General features: G+C 31.9%; 1 protein-coding gene across 1 annotated transcript in view; it reads left to right on the forward strand.

The window, feature by feature from the left end:
• The window catches only part of LOC114329400 (protein sprouty), a 467,319-nt gene that overhangs the window by 309,908 nt on the left and 134,686 nt on the right, over positions 1–22,725 (forward strand). Inside the window, exon 4 of the mRNA XM_050642211.1 lies at positions 9,486–9,548. The gene's annotated coding sequence lies outside the window, so the exon portion shown is untranslated. The remainder of the gene's footprint in view (positions 1–9,485; positions 9,549–22,725) is intronic.

Here is a 22,725-nt window from a genome sequence, read left to right on the forward strand (position 1 = left end):
TCCCGCATAAGACATTTTCCGGTCTTTAATAGTCCATAGTCCATAGTAGTTCTCTATCTTTGCTTACCCTGCTTAATGCTTTCTCATTAGTTTTTCTTGCTGTCCAAGGTATTTTCAGCATCCGTCTATAAATGCACATTTCCAATGCTTCAATTCGGTTCATTCTTGATACTTTTAGTATCCACACTCCTGCACCATACCAAAGTTCAGACCAAACATAGCATTTAACCATTCTTTGTCTTTGTCATTCTTCTAAACTGAGATGATTGAAGTGCGAGAAACTGAGATGAGATGAAGTGCTTCCCTGGTTCCTATAGCATTTAAAAAAAAATTCGGTTTGGTATGATCGAGATCTTCGTATTTGAGTCTAGGCTAATTAATCGATATTCTGAGCATTTTATAGTATTGTGTTTTTTTGGGTATTGCGACAAAGATGGAGTTGAGCCAGTGAGCCTTGGAGATAAATGTTAGACGAGGAAACACCATAATCATCCAAGTTTTTCACAACCGTTCTGGAGTATACTTTCAAAAAACTCAATTAGTATAAGACCGGGATAAATATGGACGGAAAATGTTTAACAAACTTAAATTTAAATTTAAATTTACCAATGATGTTGTCCTCATTGTCGACGATTTACACAAAGTCGAAGTAATGCTTCATGAACATTAACAGGCAACCAAAGAAGTCTACTTTTTTTTCTTCTTTTTTTGTCAAATAATTCATATTTCCAATTACATTGTTTTTATTGATTCTATAACTAATTCCCTGTCTCTGTATTAGCCTATTTCTGTAGTCGTTAAAAAATTCCAATGCGTAAACATAAATTTGAACATAATTAATATGCACTTAACAAATTTAAAAAAATCATTGTTATACAAAATAGTTTAATGTGAAAAACAATGTCATGTTCCAAATCCTAATTTATAATGTATATCAATCAACCTAGGACATCGCTTAAACCCAACCTATTAAAAACCCATAAAACGTATTTACGTCACTGATCTCTAGTCAATGAAATGGTATTAGTGGTTATCTTTGAGTTTTTAGTTTATTTTACAATGATCTAATTGATATTGTTCTACACTTATGATTAGATTAAAATCGACGAGGTCCCTTTGAACATTTTTAGCAGTACCGTTGCACCAGGAACAAAAACAAAAAATAAGTTGACTGTCAATCTTATAGCAACTGGTGGCAACCATTTATAAAAAAAAATTAAATATTTAGCACTATTAGTAACGTTGAGTGTTAAATTCTATATCGTGTAAAGGCTATAATCCCCATAGTTCACCAGCTCTCTGGGGCATAGCTTCTTCTTAGCATTCTATCGTTCCCTTGTGGGCATAGGCCTCTCCCAGTTCCTTTCATTGATCTCTATCCTAACACACATCTTCAATACAACAACCAAGAAATACAATATGATAATATCAGCGGAAAAAACCAAATGTATGACAACATCTAAATACCCACTACGATGTAAAATCGAATTTGATGGGAAAATAATAAAGCAGGAAGCAAAGTGTAGGTATCTGGGAATATATTACATAACCAGTTACGGAGATGTTGAAGAGGAAGTACGACAACAAAGCTTAAAAGCAAGTAAAGCGGCGGGATCTCTTAATGGCACAATCTGGAAGAACAAGCACTTAAGACACAAAAGCAAGAGTCTATAAAGCAGCAATTAGACCTATATTGACACACACAGCGGAGACAAGACCTGACACATCTAAAACGAGGCGACTACTAGAAACAACAGAGATGAAAATACTTCGACGAATATCAGGGAAAAGTCTGTTGGATAGGGAGAGAAGCGAAAACATAAGAAGATCATGTAATGTAGAAGACATAAATGGATGGGTGACAAAACGGAAACAGGAGTGGAACGAACACATTGGTAGAATGGCAGAGGATAGGATATTACGAATAGCACGAGATAAGTCACCAAATGGACGGAGAAGTATTGGCAGACCAAGAAAAAGATGGTGCGATAATTTAAACAATTTAGGAGGCTAATATTGAAGAAGAAACAGGCTTTAAAGCCTACATACAAGAAAGAAGAAGAAAAAGAAGAAGATCTCTATCCTAAGCAACATACTTCTAGTTAGTTCCAGCTATTGTTTTTAAGATGCACTGGTTGAACACTTGGCTTCTCAAGTAATTAGGTATTTTGGGGTTCTAGTATCCAACTGAGTTTTCCGAGTCCTGCCCATGCCAGTCTTACTCTTGTAGCGAATTCCTTACTTGGTTATCTTTGTCAAGTTTCCGAATTTGGTCTAGCCCTAGATAGATATTCTTGGACTTGTTCTATTCTATTGCCGTTTATAGTTATACGTCTGAGGTCGTCTTTTGTCATTGTTTTTGTCATAATCATTTTTAGGCCGACTTATTGGGAGTTGTCTGCGAGTTCCTTCACCATGGCAAAACCGACTTACTAACACTGAGATGAAGCCAAGAATTTATAAAGACAGTGTAATATGAAGACGTATGCATCAGAAACAAGACCGAACACAGTTACAACACGAAAACTGGGTACTGGAAATGATAGGGATGAGAATACTGAGACAGTAAATATGTCGAGAGATCGAAAGAGAAGTCATCAGAAGGAAATGGATCGTACACCGTATAAACGAGTGGACACTAAATAGAAAAAAAAATGTAATAAGCACATAAGCAGAATGGGAGAGACCCCTGTAGTCAAAATAGTAAAAGGTAAATCCAATCGATGGAAGAAGTAGTATCGAAGAACCGCGCAAAAGATGGAGTGACAACCTTCCATAAAGGTGTCAATCAGCCCATGAACAAACAGAATTGCTTATAAAGAAGATATATAAAAATGTTATCTATGCTCTGTTCTATACTAAACGTTATGGCTAGTTCATAACCGTTTAACAAAATTTGCCCAATCCATTAGTCTTGTATATTGATTGATATTTCTTCTCAATTGCTTCATTTTTATTTTTTAAATAAATTGATATTTTCCTATTATTTTTAGGTTGCATAATTTGTCTCATCTGTCGGTTTATCCGCACATATTGCGTCAAATCCATTTTCTTTCTAATTTCAGTTATAAATATTGGTGATCCGCAAATTCCAAAACAGTTTCTGGTTATCTTAAATAATCTCTTAAATACAACTGAACGAATGATTATATCATTTGAAAATAATTTTGGACTATCTTCAAGTAAACAATTTTTCTACGTCGGTATCAGCTGGAAATTTTTTTCTAAAAAACATATTTTTGAACGGATGAATAAGATTAACGAAAGAGATATGGGGACTAATTTCTTAGTCTATTATAAATAATACAAACTCTTAGTCAAGACTAAACCACAATTTTTTTGTAGAAAAAGTAACTGCATTAATGTTTAGAGTAATTTACCTATTTGGCAACAATTAAAACAATAAAGCATATTTGTTTACTTTTTTCCTACATCTCTTTTATCAGTACCAAAGCGTTCACAATTTAATGAAGATTTGTGCAAAGCTTTGCTTGGTGCTAACATTCTTTCAACATTTTCAAACAATTGGAGTGAGACGCCAAAGGAATCAATGTCTATGGGGTATGCCCTACGCCAATGCCTACGATTTGCAGACGACATAGTTCTGATAATAGATAACTTAACAAGAGCCTGTAACACAATACATGACAAATCTGGTACCAAGCGAAAATCCAAAAGTAGCCTGCAACGAAAATAAAAAAGTAGATTTAGTTCATAAATATAAATACTTATGCCTGGTTGCACCAACAGATCTTAAGCTCCAGCTTAGCTAAGCTCTACTTATACAGCGTGTCTACTCAAGTTGGAAACATATGGGAAACTTTTTCATTATTAATTTTACGAAAAAAAGTTATTCATTATAAAAAGTTCTGCATGCCTTAAAACCTAAGATTCAATCATCAGATATAAAATTTTCTCAATATTATACGAGGTATGTCACAAAATATGAATTTCGGTCAAGGGTAAAGTACCTTTATTTACAATATCGAAAATTCTTATGATAAAAAGTTGTTTGGAATTAAAAACTAAGATCAAATATGCAATTACATGCTTCTAATTGAAAAAAAAAAATAAAAATTTTTCTCAAATTTATGGATATCTACCCAACATCGTTTTTAATTATTACAAATGTGATAACTAGTTTATTATTCATTTTACGAAAAAAAGTTATTCTTCATTAAAAGCTTTGCATGGTCTAAAATCTAAGACACAACCATGATATATCAACTTTTATTAATTTTATACGAGGTGTGTCAAAAAATATGAAATTAGCTCAAGATTATAGTACCTTTATATTTCACAATATTTCAATTAGAAGGATGTAATTGCATATTGAAACATAGTTTTTAATTCTAAACAACTTCTTTAATAACCGTTTTCAATATTGTGAAAAATAAATGTACTTTACTCTTGAGTGATATTCATATTTTTTTATATACCTCGTATAAAATTAATAAAATGTGATATTTGATGGTTGTATTTTCAGTATTAGGACATACAGAGCTTTTTATAAAGAATACATTTTTTTCGTAAAAGTAATAATAAAAAGTTATCGTATGTGTAATAAATAAAAACGAAGTTAGTATCAATAAATTTGAGAAAAATTTGGAAAATATTTTTTTCCAATTAGAAGCATGTAATTGTATATTTGATCTCAGTTTTTATTTCCAAACAACTTTTCATAATAAGAATTTTCGATATTGAAAGAAATAAAGGTACTTTACTCTTGAACGAAGTTCATATTTTTTGAAGTTATACTTCTTTACGGGCGTAATGACGGTGAAATTTTATATATGGAAAACCTAGCGACCGGGCGCATGCGCATTATAACTTTGTTCTGATTGGATGTTCAAATGACATGACAAAAATTATCCAATATGGCAGCTGTGGGACTGTGGTTTGGTTATAATGTATGCTTGTTGCGTTTTAAAATTTGTAGGAAGAGAAACAACAAACAAAAAGTTAGTTAATGCCCTTTTAAATAGTTTTCATATTATATTTTTGGACTTATTTACATAGAAGAGATGATTGTTGCATGCCAATGTGAAAGCTCATCAAACTGTGACTAATGAGTGCCGCAGATCTCGCTTATTCAAAGCTAAATAATCTTTCACTGGTAAGTGTTTTATAAATAGTTGATCAAATTTTGTTATGATATTTGAACATAGCCACTTTGCACGACGCAAGTGATTGCGAAATTTATTAGTCGTTATACGGGCTCCGATACCTACCTTGAACCTACCAAAATACATAAGTAGTATGTAATACTTTTATTTACATAATTTGATTATCATCAAAATTTCTATCAATATTCACCTAATATATTCTTACTATATGTTTTGTTGTATTTTTTCAATTCTAAATCATTTCAATTCAAAATCAAAATAATTTGATTTACATAAGTTAAAAATATCAAAAGGTTAATCTGTTTAGTTAGACGATCTTCGCACATAATGACAAGCTGTCTCTGTGGCGAAGTTTTAATGCGAGTGAATCCCAATACAACGCAAATACCAGCCGCGTGGTAAGTTGGTTCGAATCCCAATAGGAACTTTTATTTTTTTATTTTTTTTTATACATTTTATGATTGTAAGTATATTTATTATATAATTTTATTTTCAGAAAATACGTATTTAGTTAAAAAAATTTCCGACAATTAATGTTCAGAAATCATTTGTGGCATTTTTAATAAGTTTGTGTGTGTTTTATTTTTTTATTATTTTAATTTTTGGCACTGTTTTAATAAAAATGTTTGAGAAGTAGTAAGTATAAATTAATTTAATATTTAAATAAAATATAAATAAAAAGTATATTAATTTCGTTTATAATCATATAATCATATAATAGAAGTATAACTTCTTACGTGCGTACAAAGTACACACACATTCTTTTTTGACATACCTCGTATAATATTGACAAAATTTGATATCTGATGATTGAATCTAAGGTTTTAGAGCATGCAGAACTTTTTATAAAGAATAACTTTTTTTCGTAAAATGAATAACAAAAAAGTTTCCCATATGTTTCCAACTTAACTAGACACGCTGTAGATAGGGCCTCCTTGAGTATCAGTTACGTTGCACCATAATTTTAGATTCTTACCTTATTATCAATTATATCTATTATTATATTATGGTATTATTATTGTAATATATTAAAATTATATTATATTAATTATTCTTATAATATTCTCGACTTAAGCTTAAGATCTGTTGGTGCAACCGGGCATTAGTAGCCCAATAAATGACCGTTTTGGAGTGTAATTTTCAGGGGCAACTCCGAATTGCATGAAAATTTGGATTTAGGTTCTACTTACCCTCGACTTCAAAGTTGAATTTGTGCCGTTGTTGGTGGCTTTTACTTGGGGGGTGGCAGTCACCCCTTCTCGGGGGGTGAAAAACGCGTGTTTAAAATAAGCCTGGAAATGGATAAATTGACCGATTATAAGCAACTTTAGTTCTATAAAGTTTTTTACGAAGTCAATACTTTTCGAGTTGTCTTGATTTTTCGACAAAAAACTACGTTTTCAGACCGTTTTTCGCCAATAACTCAAAAAGTAAATAGTTTATCGAAAAAAAATTCTTAGCAAAAGTGTAGCTTATAAAACAATTAAAAAAATGTCGTATCAGTAAAGTATATAAATTGAGAAAAAGCAAAGTTGTAGCTCATGAAAAATCCGTTCTTATTCGTCTAATTCCAAATCGAATAAGTCAACGCAAAATCACCGAAAAATTAAGCACTTTTCGGGAAAAATTTTTCGGGAAAAGCCTATTAACATTTTTAAAGTATCTAAAAAATTTATATTTGTTTTTTACAAAAGTTTCTAACACCAAAAATGAACGAGTTACACTGAAAGAAAAAGTTGGCCCCTTTTTTGGTAAAAAAAATTGTGAAAACCTCCCTCTATTTAAATATAACCTCCCTCTATATAAAATTAATCGTTACCTCTTTACCGTTTATTTTAATGGTATGTATATTGTTTATATGATCTGTAAGTTTGATTGGTTTGAAGTGCTTATTTTTGAAAAAATTTGGTTTTATAGTAAAAAAATTTTCTACAAATTTTTGAAAAATTTCCTTTTTTCAAAATAACTTAAAAAGTAAAAAAGTATTAGTGATAAAAAAAATCTTAAAAAGTAAAAAATGTAGTTTTTGCTATTATAAATATGCTAGTTTCATTTTGTTTTTCCGCAAGACAAAAATTGGTTAAGATATGGCTGTTCAAAATTTGCATACACTCGTGATTAGTGACCCGTTCAAGATTTTTTAACTATAACCCTTTCAAAAATAAGCACTTTAAACCGGTGAGACTGACAGATCATATAAGTAAGTAAACTGTTTGTACAGCGGTAGCGATTAATTTTATTTGGGGAGCTAAACACGAGGAGATTTTCATGATTTTTTTACCAAAAAAAAGAGAGCCAACTTTATTTTGAGCGTAGCTCGCTTATTTTTAATGCTAGCAACTTTTATATACAATTAAAATAAAGCTTTTTATAAACACTATATAAAGTTTAAATCGGTTTTTCCAGAAAAGTGCTTAATTTTTCGGTGATTTCACCTTGAAATATTCGATTTGGAATTAGACGCATAAGAACGTATTTTTCATGAGCTACACCTTTGTTTTTGTTCGATGGATAGACTTTATGATGATGATACACATTTTTTTTTCGGTTTTTTATAATCTACGCTTTTGCCAAGGATATTTTTTTCGATCAAATATTTACTTTTTGAGTTATTTGCGAAAAACCGTCCGAAATAGTATATTAAGTATGGAGAACGGTAAGGGTTTTATACCGATCGAAGACAATTGTTTGTCGTCGCTCCGCTCCTCCTCCAATTATTGTCTGAGATGGGTTACCCTTAAGTTCGACATGCTTATAACGTTTTTTGCACGATTGATACCATTATAAATTATAAAATTAATCATTTTCGTCATATTGACTAGTTTCATTAATTTTATCAAGATAGATACTTTGGTTGTTAGGTAGTTACTAGGGTGCATAACAACAATGGAGAATTGAGTTTTTATTTAGTTGTCAATAATTTTAAGTACAATTTTGATTATTATAAATTAAAATATGAGCGAAAGTGAATTTGAAGGAATTGAACGGGCTTGGGAAGAAGGGTGTTCCGCAATTATTCCCGAAAAATCCAAAATCCGTTATCAAAATACCTACCAGTTTTAAAAAATGGTGCGAAGACAAGAATTTAAGAATCGAAGAAAATACTCTATTGGCATATTTCGTTCAAAGACATATGCAGTTGAAAGCTCCTGGGAGCCTCTCGGCAGAATATTCCACCGTTTTTCTTTATGACGGCATTGATATTTCCAAGTTTTCAACTTTGATCGCGTGTTTGAAGAGAAAAATGGACAAATTGTACCATAAGTTTCAATATTAATAAATAATTCGTTAGTTTTCTTTATTCTTTCAAAAAATAAATTAAAATTAAGAGATTTTTTAACTCGACGGTAAGTGAATTACTTACCGTCGAGTTGGAGTACTTACCGTCGAGTTGGATTACTTACCGTCGAGTTGCTAGTAAATGTCACCTACTGACGTAAAATCTGTCACGGTAAACAGTCAAAAATGATCAATCGTGCAAAAACGTAGTTTTTTTGTCGAAAAATAAACATTTTTAATCGCAAATAACTCGAAAAGTATTGGCATACACAAAAAACTTTATAGAACAAAAGTTGCTTAAAATCAGTCAATTTATCCATTTCCTGTCTTATCTTGAATGTATGTTTTTTCACCCCCGAGAAGGGGTGACTGTCACCCCCCAAGTAAAAGCAACCAACGGCACAATTTCAACTTTGAAGTGGAGGGTGAGTAGAACCTAAATCCAAATTTTCATGCAATTCGGAGTTGCCCCTGAAAATTACACGGTATCGCCGTATTTCCCGTTCATTTACTGGGCTATAGGGCATGAAATCCAAATTGCCAGGGACAATATCAAACTGCCGAATTACAAAGATGGCTCACCTTAGGAGCCGCATATGGAGCTCTATCAGACATCTTCAACAGCAATATGCCAAATTATTTGAAAAAGAAGACGTCTGAGCAATGTCTGCTTCCAGTCACGACTTTACTTGGTATTAGTTCATAAATATAAATACTTAGGGCATGAAATCCAAATTGCCAGGGACAATATCAAACTGCCGAATTACAAAGATGGATCACCTTAGGAGCCGCATATGGAGCTCTATCAGACATCTTCAACAGCAATATGCCAAATTATTTGAAAAAGAAGACGTTCGAGCAATGTCTGCTTCCAGTCACGACTTTGCTCCGTCGTTGCTTGGACTGACTCCCACAGCTGACCCAGACTGACACAGGGTTAGAAACAGGGAAATAAAAAGATCATCCATTTCTCTATTAAGAAGACTGGAGAAGAATCCGTTTACTGATAACTGGTATTTATAAAACGCCTTTGCTAGTTAATATAATGTCTAGTGATTTATTGATTTTTTGTTGTTTCAGACGGAGAAATGTCCGATTCAAACATCTTTGTTTATTCGAATGTAGAAGAAGCTGAGAAAAGAGGTAGGTGTTAGTTATTTTCTGCTATTTTTGTTTATTAAATTTAATTATGTATATACACTCATGTAAAACAATATGGGATATTTTGAAATTATCATGTGAAGTCAAATTTTTTGTGCTGCAGTCCTTAGCCCTCCCAGTGTCATATGTCAATAGGAATAGGATTTTTGACACAACTACTCCCGGATAAACTGTTACTCTTTGTTAAGTAAGAATTGGAGAATCAACCTCAAAATGACCCTATGGTTATTCACAAGGGTTATTAGACCAATGATCACCTATGGCCTATGGGTCTGTGACATGGTGGGAGCATGAGAGCAAAGATACAGCAAGTGGGAGCAGCAAGGCTGCTAAGTAATACACAAAAGCTGGGGAATAGGGACAAAGCAAGGAAATATTTCCCGGTAGGTCTGTCTAAGGATGTCACAATTTTTCAGGCAGAAATAATGGCAATTTATCACTGCATAGAAGAAATAGAAAGGCAGAAAGGAATGTACCGTTTAATTGCCATCTTCACAGATAACCAGGCAGTGTTGGTGCCCTAAATAAACTAGGAGACCGTAGAAAGGTTACGGTAGCCTTGGTACCGGGGTACGAGAGTCTAAAGGGCGATAAAAAAGTAGATGAAATGGCCAAACAAGGCTCAGCAATGCCATTCGTTGGACCGGAACCCTTCTGCAGCGTTGGAAAGGCAGTAACAAAAACGACTACAAGACAGTGGATAGCTCGAAAGTCTTTGGAATGGTGGAGGAGTTCACCAGGACAAAGACAGACGAAACAGTTCATTACAGAATATTTGCCAAAAATTACGGTAGACTTAATAAGCAAAGACAAGAAAACAGTTAAAACCATAGTACGTCTGCTAATAACGCACTGTAAGATGAATAAGCAGTTAAAGCTGATGGAATTGGCAGATGATGGCCTATGCAGATTCTCTCAGCTAGAAGAAGACACAGCAGAGCGCACATTTTATGTCAGTGTGACAGCGTGGCAAATGTGAGGTTATTTGCATTTGGCGAAGAAAAGTCACCAGCAGAGAGATACATGAAAGGTTCAGTCTCGAAGTTAGTAGACCTTTTGTCAAGATAATAAATGTAATGCTGCTAAAAACAGAATAATTTAAGCCTGAATATTTAACATTTCACCTGATAAGACAATGTCCGGTGGACGCCTACACAGAAATGCACGGCACCTTAAGAAGAAGAAGAGAATGTAATATAGGGCTAAGGAACACGAGAGATCTGAAAAGATCACAGTGGAATAGGGCAAAAGGCACCTCATTGAATCTGTCAACCTACCCTTGAATAATATTCTTAAATCACTGTCTTTTTTTTCTGAAACAGTTTGTTATAACCGATCTTATTGTAGCCAATTGCTCAGGCATATAACCTTCTGGCTCAGGTTTTAGCGGTCAGGTCTACTTATGGTCAGCCTGGACCGACGACTTTCAGTGACCTCCGAAGTACGGTGCCTGAAAATTTCTGGTGCCTGTGCCGGGATCGAATTCAGGCTCTCCTGCTTCGTCAGCCAGCATCTAGGCCCTGAACTACGTTTGCCACTTAATTTCTGGTGGGTTGTTATGTATTCTATTAGATTTTTGGAACCATCTTTGCTTAGTATCACTGCTGGAGTGTTTCAAATACATAATATGAAGTATCTCAAGTATATTCGTTGAACTTTACTCCGCAAATTTCTTTATTGGATCTTTTTTTTGCAGTATTCTTTGCAGTATTTTTATATTTCTTCATACTATTTTTACCTATTGCATCATCATAAACATCGATCAAACATATTTCAATTAATTACTTGAATCTTTCGATATTTAAATCACCTCTTCCGCTTCGGCCGAATATTGACAAACTCTTCACTTGAATGTTGCAAGTTTATTTTTTGGGAGCAGCGGATATCGCTGTCCAGTTGGATCTGGTGAAATTGCCATGTAGGGAGGCCGCGTGTGCATACAGAATCAAGTGGGACGATGTCTGGGCGTTTGTGCTGCGTTGGTGTGGATAAAGCGACCTGAACATATGCCGTACCGGTAGTACATACTCAGACAAAAAAGACGAATGTGTGTCTACAGGGCAATTCTTAAAATATCAAAAAATAGTGGAAAAACTATTAGATAATACTGAAATTATGATTGTATGTTTATTGTGAGGAATACCACGAACATTTTGAAAAAAACACACAATAATGCATGAGACACAAGTATTAAATGATTAAAATGTATTTAACCTGTATATAAATATATAGTACTTAAATTGACATTTTTCTGTAATTCTAATGCTAAAATTATAAGTACTAACATGTAAATAACGACTAGAGGCTCGGTATGTGTGTTTTTCTACTTACAGGACATAGTTAATAGTCATAACTGATTTACCTACAATTTTAATCTAAAAATCTTAAAAACCAACAACTTATCTAAGAATTTTCCGTTGGTCAAGTTTTTCCGCACGTCACAAAATGACATGTGGTATTTTCTTTTTACCATCACTAACCTAAAACAACAATTCTATTGGTTTCTTATTTTTGTACGAGTATGGAAATAGTAGTTCAAGAAAAAATAAAAGAGAAGACAAAATTATATAAACAGTGGCAAGAAAATACGTCGGACACAAATCTTCAAAACTATATGGTCACCAAAAGAGAAGCGAAAGTAGCCATTGCAAAAACTAAAGTAGAAGCGTTTACAAATCTATACGATTAACTTGATACCAAGGAAGGAGAAATAAAAATATATTATATAAAATAGCCAAACATGAGTAAATAAAGCAAACCATTTAGTAAGATTAGATATATCCGAGGTGAAAATAATAAAACAGTAATCCACGAAAAGGATGTCAAAAAGCGATGGAAAAAGTACATTGACAATTATTGAAGCATTTGACAGAAGTGGTTCAAGCACTGCAAAGAATAAAAAAACGAAAAGCAGTTGAACCAGTCGATATTCCTGGTGAATGTGGAGAGACAGGAAAAACAGGGTTACTTAATAAATTTACAATTTTACTTTTTAATTAATTTACAATTTTACTTCAAATGATGAATTCAGAGCGTGGGAAGATGTGTGGGAGAGACTGATAAATTTCATATGAAAGTAGGATTTACCAAGACTCAATGCTTAGTCCTTATTTATTCTCATTAGTTTTGGATCAGATAACAGCGATACTACAGGGTAACATTTCCTGGTGCTTAATTGTATGGTGATGATATTATAGTGTTAGTAGGAAATAATGAAAGCGACTTAGAACATAAACTTAAAAATTGGTACCTAGGACAAAGACAGAAGACTTGGAAGGTTCAATTAAAGATGAAGTTATCACAAATAAAATGGAGAATTAGATAGAAGAAAGCGAGTGGTGTGTTGTGTGACAAAATAATTCCAATGAAGCTGAAGGGAAAATTCTGTAAAACGATATAGGCCAGGGTAATAAGACAAAAATATACCCTGTTCGTGACACTTCAGCAGCCAGGGTACTGAAGCATTTTTTCGACAGGTAATACCTATAGGAACAAATTATAACTATTTCCTGCGTAGGATCTGGCGGCCATTTTTATTTATAAACAATTAACTGTCAAAAAATGGCACTTTCCCCTTTTTTTTCAAATCAACGGAAAACAGTGAAACTTATGATTTTTTTAGTACAAATATCTTCGAGATTATGAAAACAGCTTTAAAATGACTTATTACAAAGTTTGATATACTCATTTATTGTTAATATAATTGCGAAAAAAAATCGGAATTGCAAAAAATATATTTTCTCAATAACTGTTGTAAAAATTAGTGTACAGCTTTGAAATTTTTGTCAAATGAGGGTTCTTGTAAATATGTGATAAAAGTTTCAAAGCGATTCATTCAATTGTTTAAATTTTATTCAAATTGTTTATCCCAGAGAGCATTTTTTTTGCAATAACATACGTCAGAAAAAAATGACCTTAGAACCATTCCACAGGCGTCAAATGAAAGAGCATGAGCTACATTTTCAACATGGTTTAAAATAGTGAATAAAAAATGCATTTATTAGTATTAAATAATTATACAAAAGTATCGTCAATTTTTCTTTATAAACTTCTTGATAACTTTTTCCAAAAAAATTAACTTTTTTACCCTGTTTTAAGTGCACAACTACTAGTCCGTTTTTTAACGGTAAAATATTGCAAAACCTCTAAATTTTAAAGAACCGCTTGGATTGACATGAAATTTGGTATACACATAGCTAACAAGTCAAAGAAAAAAGTGATATTGTGCCGATATGTGCTTTTGCCCTGGGGGTGGTTTTCACCCCCTCTTGGGGGTGAAAAAATATTCGTCCAAAGAAAGTCAGGAAATGGATAAACTGACTAATTTTAAGTAACTTTTGTTCCATAGAGTTTTTTGACTAAGTCGATACTTTTCGAGTTATTTGGCAGTGAATATGTTCATTTTTTCAACAAAATAACCACGCTTTTAGACGGTTTTTCGCAAATAACTCAAATAGTAAGTATTTTGTCAAAAAAACATTCTTAGCAAAAATATAGCTTATAAAATTTTTTAAAAAAATGGTGTATATATCACGTCTCTACACCTAGTAGAAGCAGAGTTATAGCTAATGAAAAATAAGTTCATATTCGTCAAATTCCAAATGGAATACTTTAACGTGAAATAACCAAAAATAAGGCACATTTCGGGGAAAACTCATTACAACTTATTTAAAGTGTTTAAAAAAGCTTCATTTTTGTTTTATAAAAAAAATTTTTAGCATCAAAATTAAACAAGTTACGCTCAAAATAAAGTTAGTCCCTTTTGGTTTTGGTAAAAAATCGAGAAAATCACCCCCTAATTAGTATCTTAGATGAACTTAATCGTTACGACTTCACAAGTTTCTTGACTCGTGTATATATTGTTTATATGATCTGTAAGTTTCATCGGTTCAAAGTCCTTATTATTGAAAGGGCTGTAGTTAAAAGGGGTTGAACGAGTCACTGATCACGAATGTATGCAAATTTAGAAACACCAAATCGTAATCAATTTTTGTCTAATAGAAAAACAAAAAATACATGATATTCAGAAAAGCAAATCTGACTTTTTTTGTTTTTCGAGATTTGTGGTAACTCTAACAATTTTTAAGTTATTTTGAGAAAATGCATATTTTTCAAAATTTAAATTTATAAAAATTTTATTTTGAAACCAATTTTTTTCAAAAATAAGCACTTTGAATCGATGAAACTTACAGATCATATAAACACAACATACCTAAGTAAAATAATTTGTGGAGCGGTAACGATTAATTTCATTTAAGTTGCTAATTAGGGGGTGGTCTTCCCGATTTTTTTTTGCAAAATCAAAAGGGACCAACTTTATTTTGAGCGTAACTTGCTTAAATTTAATGCTAGAAACTTTTTGTAAAAACAGAAATAAAGCTTTTTTTAAACACTTTAAAAAAGTTATAATAGATTTTCCCCAAAAAGTGCTTAATTTTTTGGATATTTCACGTCGAAATATTCTATTTGAAATTTGGTGAATATGAATCTATTTTTCATTGGCTATAACTCTGGTTCTACGAGATCCAGAGACCTATCGCGTACACCATTTTTTTACTTTTTTATAGGCTATAGTTTTGCTAAGAACGTTTTTTTCGACAAAATACTTACTTTTTGAGTTATTTGCGAAAAACCGTCTAAAAATGTGGTTATATTGTTGAAAAATTAACATATTCACTCGCAAATAACTCGAAAAGTGTTGACTTGGCGAAAAAGCTCTATAGAACAAAAGTTACTTAAAATTGGTCAGTTTACCCATTTCCGGACTTATTTTTGACATATATTTTTCACCCCCAAGAGGGGATGAAACTCACCCCCAGGACAAAAGCACACATCGGCACAATATCACTTTTTTTCTTTGACATGTAAGCTATAAGTATGCCAAATTTCATGTCAATCCAAGCGGTTCTTTAAAATTTAGAGCAAAAACCGTGAAAGAATGGACTATACCAAGTAATGTTATCTATATCATTATTATTGATAAAAAATTGTAATAAATATGTATAATTTCTTATATAACAAAATAAAAAGTTTATAAGGAAAGATTTACGATACTTTTGCATAATTATTTATTACTAATAAATGCATTTTTTATTCACTTTTTTTAAACCAAGTTGAAAATATAGCTCCTGCTCTTTCATTTGACACCTGTGGAATGGTTCTAACGTCAGTTTCTTCTGACTTATGTTATTGCAAGAAAAATGCTCTCTGGGATAAACAATTTGAATAAAATTTAAATAATTGAATGAATCGCTATGAAATTTTTATCACATATTAAGTACCAAAGAACCCTTATTTGACAAAAATTTCAAAGCTGTACATTAATTTTTACAACAGTTATTGCGAAAATAATTTTTTTTGCAATTTCGACCTTTTTTCGCAATTATATTAACAATAAATGAGTATATCAAACTTTGTAATACGTCATTTTAAAGCTTTTTAGATAACCTCAAAGATATTTGTACTAAAAAAACCATAAGTTTCACTGTTTTCCATTGATTTGAAAAAAAGGGGAAAATGCCATTTTTTGACACTTAATTATTTATAAATAAAAATGGCCGCCAAATCCTACGCAGGAAATAGTTACAATTTGCTCTTATAGGTATTACCTGTCGAAAAAACGCTTCAGTACCCTGGCTGTTCAAGTGTCATGGAAAAAACCTTATTACCCTGGACTAATAGTGAATGCGATTCGTTCGCCAGGCCCGCTATCTGAGCTAACAACTGACAAAAAACTCTCCAAAAGTAACCAAAAGGGTTTAAACGTTAAACAGGTATCTAGTTACAAGTTGAATATCTTCTGTAGGAATAAGTAATAGACCAGGGCGCATCTGTAAAAATATTAGTACATGTGGACGTTGAAAGGTGACTAAATTTTTTTTGCAGAAATTGCTTGAAAATAACTTAAATAATAATGTCAAAATGTCAAAAAATAAAGGGGAAATTCGATTTTTTTCTTCGTTTTTTGATTATAACTTTAAAAGTATTCATTTTCGAGAAAAGTTGTACTGACATAAAAGTTGCGTAATTAAATTTCCTACAATATAGAATTGGTTAAAAATTTAAAAAATAGTCATCCTTGTTGCAAAATAGCAATAATTGCGAAAAAAAAACTATTCAAAAACAAGTATTCGCATTTTACGTTTTTCAACCATTTATGCTACACTTAGGACCTTCATATTTTACCCAGAAAAACTTTATGATACAGTAAAACAACACTGTAAATTTCATTAAGATCGGTTTAATAGATTTTGCAAAATAAATTTTGCAATCCAGCTTTCGCAAAAAAAAAATATTTTTTCAAAATATTACAGGACTAAAAGTAAAGCAGATAGCAAATTGAAATTTTTTTTACAAATAGAAGTGTACAGTACCTTTCATTTGCAATTTGCAAAATTAAAATCGATTAACTACCACGGCGTCAGGAATTTTTTTAAATAAACATTAATTATTGGTGCTACGCGCAGGACAGCGGATAGTTTGCTCTGATTGGGCATTCCAATGACCTTTGATAATGATAATTTTAATTTTTATTACATTTCGATATAAATAAATAAATTTGTTTATTGCAAAATAAAAACACATACTTCTATCCTTTGAAATAACACTTTTTTTAATAAAAACTTTCTTTGTTCATATATGTTAACTTAGAGAATAAAAGTTTATTATTTTTAAACATATACAATTGTTTAAACAATATTTCACAAACAATAATAAAATTAGTTTGATGTTTGTGGAATTAAAATATTAAAACAAAAATAAAATATAGAGTAAGAAAATAATATATTAGATAACGATTGGAAGAAATTTTGGTGGAAATCAACTTGTGTGAATCGAACACAGCTGTCCTGCGCGTAGCACCAAAAATTAATGTTTATTTAAAAAATTTCCTGACGCCGTGGTAAGTAACCGATTTTAATTTTGCAAACTGCAAATAAAAGGTACAGTACACTTCTATAAGTGAAAAAAAATTCAACTTGCTATCTGCTTTATTTTCAGTCCTGCAACATTTAAAAAAAATGAATTTGTTTTGCGAAAGCTGGATTGCAAAATTTATTTTGCAAAATGTATTAAACCGATCTTAATGAAATTTACAGTGTTATTTTAATATATCATAAAGTTTTTCTGGGTAAAATATGAAGGTCATAAGTTTAGCATAAATGGTTGAAAAACCTAAAATGCGAATACTTGTTTTTGTATGGCTTTTTTTCGCAATTATTGCTATTTTGCAACAAGGGTGACTATTTTTTAAATTTTTAACCAATTCTATGTTGTAGGAAATTTAATTACGCAACTTTTATGCTCATACAACTTTTCTCAAAAATGAATAGTTTTAAAGTTATAATCAAAAAACCAATAAAAAAATCTAATTTTTCCTTCATATTTTGACATTTTGATTATTTAAACAATGTTCCGGACCATTTTGAGTGGGAGGATAACTCAAATATTATTATTTGAGTTATTTTCAAGCAATTTCTACAAAAAAATTTGAGTCACCTTTCAACGTCCATCTCAAAACAGATGCGCCCTGGTCTATAACCACAATAAAGAAGGAAGGCTTATTCCAAGGCCGAAAAGAAGATAAAATACCGAAAGGAAGATAAAATGTGATACGCCTATTGGCGTCTCACATTTTATCAAAGGATTGAGAGAAGTTTGAAACTGGAACATAAAATAAAGTATTAAACCCTAGAATGAAGAAGAGATGAAAAATTATTTTCAAGAATTGTTATTTTGAAAAAAATTTACAAAGGCAAATTCTAGACGCAAAAAAATCTAATTTGTAGTTATTTTTCCGAAAATGTATATTTCCTTACAGTTCCTCCTCATTCCTTGAGCCCTTCTCAGGGATGGTGACTCTGTACATATTGTTAGCTTGATGTCTCCATTAACTGAGATCATGTGCCAGATGGATGGCTTCATGTGGGGATTTTCGCATCAGAGTCTTCATTTGGTCTGCCTATCCTGGTGAAGATCTTCCTCTTGGTCTTTGGCCTTCTACCTTTTCTTTTTTCACCAATAGTTTCATAGTCCCGTGGCTTCTGTCTTCTGGCTACTTGAAAGATGTAATTTAGGTATGCTCGTTTTATTTTTGTAATAGCCTGTCTTTTTTATGAAGATTTTCAAGAATTGACAGGTTGGTTCTGTCCAGGACAGGTGTAGAATTCTTGTGTAGATCTAAGCCCATGTTTCGAAGGCTTCGATCTTACTTCTATCGATTTTTTGGGGTCCGGAAAAATAATCCCCGGACAAATAATCTCGGACAAAAAATCCCCACAAAAAATTCCCGGACAAATAATCTCCGGACAAAAAATCCCCACAAAAATCCCGGACAAATAATCCCCACAAATTTTTTTGGACAAAATAGCCCCACAAAAAATCAGTGGCGGCTCGTGATTTTTACAATAGGGGAGGCTATACCTAACTGTAAAATATCTAGACAAATGTGCACTAGCAAAAAATGCGCCAAAAAATGTAATTTAAGGCCCCATTTTTTGACCATTTTTTATTTACATTTTATAATATCATCCTAATTCATAATTTTCATGATATCATATCATTTTAAAAATAGTTAGTCTAATTGTAAAACTTTAATACCAAAGTTTGTGTCGTTTATTTGTTAACAATTCCATCTATTTGTAAATAGATACCTATGCATATCAAAATAAATACAGATTTGAAGTTTTGCCGTCCATACATAATGAAGCTTCAAATTTTTTAAGATACTCAACTGAATTTTTTTAATTCTAAACGCGGCCTACTGCGAATTCAAAAACACGATAAATTACCGATATTTTGCTTTGAGTTAGAGATATCGGAAAAAGTTTTTTGAGCAAGTTGTTCCAAATATTATTATAACCCCACATACCAAATTTCATAACAAAATTCTCACTTTTAGATTTTTCATTATTTTTAGTCAGGACCCTAAACTTCGTTGTCCCGAGACGTACGCAACCACGCAACGGAGCCGAGAAGCTACTCTGCCTCCCTTGGTATATCTCCGGGCAGCGTGTGATGGCACCGTAGATGCCACTGTTAGGAGACCGGGTCTCCTTAAACGCCTGCTGCGCTGCACAGAGCATTAGCAACGGAGTCTGCTGGGCTTCTCGGCTCCGTTCATGAATCTCGGGATAGCCCAGGGTCCTGCATACAATAATAAGTGCGTTCGCGGGAGCCTGTCGGCAACTAGTCGGCGACAAATTAGCAGCAAAACGCATGCGCACTTTAAAATAATATAAATAATATCGTTAATGGATAAATATACAAGGTATATTTACCTAGTATAATTTAATAACTAGTTATTAATATTAATTAAAAGTAAATATACCTTGTGTATTTATCTATTAACGGTATTATTTATATTAAGTGAGGTTAGAAATTGTCGGCAACAATTTGTCAACTGTACCCGCGAACGCACCTATTATGTAATAAAACTGAGACGCGATCATGCGTTCTAATGCTAATGCTCCGTACGTTTAGATAATTAGTGATAATATGGAATTTACACGTTGTATAATAGTGAGACTGCTTGTTGTTTTCGCGATTCATGATAAACAAAACAGTGTAGAGTGTGTAAAAAATTTATGGAGAGGCTGTGCCTCCCTTGCCTCCTCTGACGAGCCGCCACTGCAAAAAATCCCGGACAGAAAATCCCCAAGAAATATTTGCTGCCGAATAGTGCTCTAAAAGTTTTCCCGAAATTTTACCAAATTTCGAATTCCAATTCCATGCCGAAAACTTCAAATTTTACATGACAAAAATGTGAGTTTTGTCAAAAATCTTTCATAGCTGCACGGGGGAGGCCAGATGGGAGAAAGTAAGTAGGATGGCCTAGAAAAAGGTGGACATATACAGTCAGAGAAGATCTGGAAAAAAATGGAAGTGAGACAATGGGAAATAGTGGCACAGGACCAACATGGAAGGCAATAGTAAACGTGGCAAAGACTCTCAAAGATGAGTTATAACAATATTGATGATGATGATGATGACTAAATATTTTTGACGTTAAATTTACAAAAAGGAACAGGTTTTTTTGCATTACAATCAAGAGTATCGTTTTCAAGACCAGCAGTTATCATCACGATTACGTAATGTTTTGAACATAGTGATTCAAAGCAGAGTGAGTAAAAGATTTAAGTGAATAATTACATGATTCTCACAGCCTTAGCTCATTCCTCATATCTTCCACGATTTTTGAAAAACTCACACTCTTTTGTCATGTAAAATTTGAAGTTTTCGACATGGAATTGGAATTCTAAATTTGGTAATCGAAATTACAATTCATGCTTAATCTTAATTGCTATTCATCATTATATACTCATATATACTCATAGACCAGGGCGCATCTGTAAAAATATTAGTACATTTGGTAGACCAGGGCGGATCTGTAAAAATATTAGTACATTTGGACGTTGAGAGGTGACTCAAATTTTTTTGCAGAAATTGCTTGAAAATAAATCAAATAATAGAATTTGAGTTATCCTCCCTCTCAAAAAGGTCCGGAACATTGTTTAAATAAACAAAATGTCAAAAAATTAAGGAAAACTTCGATTTTTTTCTTGGTTTTTTGATTATAACTTTAAAAGTATTCATTTCCGAGAAAAGTTGCGTAATTAAATTTCCTAAAATATAGAATTAGTTAAAAATTTAAGAAATACTCACAATTGTTGCAAAATAGCAATAATTTTGAAAAAAACATACAAAAACAAGTATTCGCATTTTACGTTTTTCAACCATTTATGCTACACTTAGGACCTTCATATTTCATCTTGAAAAATTTTATGATACAGTAAAACAATACTGTAAATTTCATTAAGATCGGTTCAATAGATTTTGCAAAATAAATTTTGCAATCCAGCTTTCGTAAAAAAAAATTCATTTTTTCAAAATGTTACAGGACTGAAAATAAAGCAGATAGCAAGTTGAAAATTTTTTTGCACATAGAAGTGTACTGTACCATTCATTTGCAATTTTGCAAAATTAAAATCGCTTAACACCACGGCGTCAGGAATTTTTTTAAATAAGCATTAATTATTGGTGCTACGCGCAGGACAGCGGATAGGTTGCTCTGATTGGGCATTTCAATGACCTTTTATAATGATTGATACATTTTAATTTTTATGACATTTTGATATAAATAAATAAATTTGTTTATTGCAAAATAAAAACACATACTCTATCCTTTCAAATAACACTTTTATTAGCAAAAACTTTCTTTGTTCATATATTTTAACTTAAATAATAAAAGTTTATTATTTTTAAACATATTCAATTGTTTAAACAATATTTCACAAACAATAATAAAATTAGTTTGATTTTTGTGGAATTAAAATATTAAAATACAACAAAATATAGAGTAAGACAGTAATATATTAGATAAAGATTAGAAGAAATTTTGGTGGAAATCAACCTGTGTGAATCGAACACAGCTGTCCTGCGCGTAGCACCAAAAATTATTGTTTATTTCAAAAATTTTCTGACGCCGTGGTAATTAATCGATTTTAATTTTGAAAATTGCAAATGAAAGGTAGAGTACATTTCTATAAGCAAAAAAAAAATTCAACTTGCTATCTGCTTTACTTTCAGTCCTGTAACATTTTGAAAAAATGAATTTTTTTTGCGAAAGCTGTATTGCAAAATTTATTTTGCAAAATCTATTAAACCGATCTTAATGAAATTTACAGTATTGTTTTACTGTATCATAAAGCTTTTCAGGGAGAAATATGAAGCTCCTAAGTGTAGCATAAATGGTTGAAAAACGTAAAATGCGAATACTTGTTTTTGTATGGTTTTTTCGCAATTATTGCTATTTTGCAACTAGGGTTACTATTTTTTAAATTTTTAACCAATTCTATATTGTAGTAAATTGAATTACGCAACTTTGATGTCAGTACAACTTTTCTCGGAAATGAATACTTTTAAAGTTATAATCAAAAAACAAAGAAAAAAATCGAATTTTTCCTTCAATTTTTGACATTTTGATTATTTAAACAATGTTCCGGACCTGTTTGAGAGGGAGGATAACTAATAATTTCTGCAAAAAAATTTGAGTCACCTCTCAACGTCCATCTCAAAACAGATCCGCCCTGGACTATGGACGTTGAGAGGTGACTCAAATTTTTTTGCAGAAATTGCTTGAAAATAAATCAAATATTAATAT

This window comes from Diabrotica virgifera, chromosome 1, assembly GCF_917563875.1.
Source record: "Diabrotica virgifera virgifera chromosome 1, PGI_DIABVI_V3a".
Classification (NCBI taxonomy): domain Eukaryota; kingdom Metazoa; phylum Arthropoda; class Insecta; order Coleoptera; family Chrysomelidae; genus Diabrotica; species Diabrotica virgifera.